This window comes from Taudactylus pleione, unplaced genomic scaffold (assembly GCF_031769625.1).
Source record: "Taudactylus pleione unplaced genomic scaffold, aTauple2 ptg000390l, whole genome shotgun sequence".
NCBI classification, from domain to species: domain Eukaryota; kingdom Metazoa; phylum Chordata; class Amphibia; order Anura; family Myobatrachidae; genus Taudactylus; species Taudactylus pleione.
This window is the reverse complement of record NW_028284791.1, coordinates 1,007,080-1,009,070: the sequence shown is the minus strand read 5'-3', so window position 1 is coordinate 1,009,070 and position 1,991 is coordinate 1,007,080. Positions and strand designations below refer to the sequence as shown.

General features: G+C 39.8%; 1 pseudogene; it reads right to left on the bottom strand.

The window, feature by feature from the left end:
- Positions 1 to 481: 481 nt before the first annotated feature.
- LOC148507616 (odorant receptor 131-2-like) lies at positions 482 to 1,406 on the bottom strand (annotated as a pseudogene).
- Positions 1,407 to 1,991: the final 585 nt, after the last annotated feature.

Sequence of the window (1,991 nt, the reverse complement as noted above, 5' to 3'; positions counted from 1 at the left end):
CTGGGTGTGGTACTAAGAGTCAACATTCATAATATTGACATAGACGGGAGCTCCACATGTCAATTGTCAACACTCACAATGTCAACACTACAAAAGTGGTACTCAAGTCTGGTCCTCAAGTGCCCAAACAGGTCATGTTTTATGGATGTCTTTATTCATGTACAGGTGACTTCATATATATTGCTGCGTCAGTAAATATCCCACCTGCTTCCACTGACACAAGTTCTCAAAACATGACCTGTTGGGGGTACTTGAGGTTTGGAGTTGGGAACCACCGCGCTACAATAATACTACTATGATAACAGATTTGTTTTACAACTGTTGCAAATATATTACATACATAATGATTACATGCAATTATTGCTCTTCAACAGATGCCATAACAGTTGACACTCGATTGTCCACCTTATCTTTTTTTTTTCCTCTATTCACCCACTGTTGGGTCTAAACTAAACTATTATTTTACGTTTAATTTTGATTTTTATTTCAGTTTACAAGAGCAAATTCTTATATATTTCTGAAATACTTTGTCCCTTATTCCATAAATCAGAAGACTGATAAACCTTGGAATGAACATGTGTAAGCAGAAGTTAATTATCAGGAAGATCTGGAAGTCGTCTCTTCCATAAGTTTCTGTAAACAGTGAAGTGAAAGAAGGCATACACAACAAAAGCTGAAATGCGTGGAGCATGACTGTTTTACCAGCCTTTAGAGCAGAAGATATGCCTGACCCAATCTGTCGGGCCACCATCATCACCTTGATATAGGTAAACAAAATGACCCCCCCCCACAACAGTGAAACTGATTATGATGGTGAAGGATCTCATGGTTGTCTGGACTGGGTTCACCGTAATGAATGCCCGATTGCAGGCCACATTCAGAAAGATAAAGTCCCTTTCAACCATCAGGTTCAGAAGAATGAGCTCCACAACTTCAGGAAAAAGTCCTGCCACCCATATAACAGTGATGGCGGCATTAGTCCGTTGAACAGTGCACAGCTCCACATGGCGGAGTGGGAAACAAACCGCTACATATCTTTCCAGGCACATTAACACCAAGATGTAGGGAATGATCCTGAAGCAGATGACAGCTATGAATTGTAGGCTGTAGCATAGGGGCACAGGAAGGTTTTTAGAGTAAATCCAGAAAAGTAACAGGAGGAACGAGACCATCAGATAGAAAACATCATTAATAAGCATGTGAGTATAGAGGACATAGCGGGTCCTCTCTCGGACATGAGGGGAGGTGCAGAAGACATTAATTATGATGATGATGATGAAGTAGTAGAAGAGGAGGAAGCAGAAAAGCATGAAGACCGTTAGAGTTATGGACAGTATCTCTTGAATCTTTGTGGGGAGGAGAGATGATTGAGTAGAACTCACGTTTACAGTTGTTGAATTGGCCATGGAGTAACAAACTTCAGGCTCCTGTGTATGATACTTTGCAATTGTTAATCGGATTTCATTGATACTGGAGTAGACCAAGTCCAAATACCTTCTGTAATACAGAGGTTTCTAAACAGAAAAGAGTTCATGGAATCCAAATGAATTGCCTTCAATATATTTATCAGACAGAAGGGTCTACTAGTGTATGAGGACAGCAGGCCATTCCGGTAAGCAGGAGATATCTGTGATATCTCCTGCTTTACCTTCTTGATGAGTGGCCCGAAAACTTAATTTCTACAATTGCAGGTGAAAATGTTAATTTTCAGCTACTTTTGAAGAAATTAAGTGATGATGAATAGAGCCCTAAGTACCTTAATGTATAAAAATCTCTTATCAACTGCTTTGATCTGAAAATCACAGATGAAGCTCTTGTTTCCTATTACAAGGACTAAATCGATAACATTCAACATAAATTAATGTTTCCCATTCTACAGCCTGCTGAATTCCTTTCCTGCAGCCCTGGTACCTTCTCTTCATTTTATCCCAAGGATGAAGATAAAATGTCAAGTTTCTTCTCCTCACAATCAGCTGCTCATCCCAACCCTG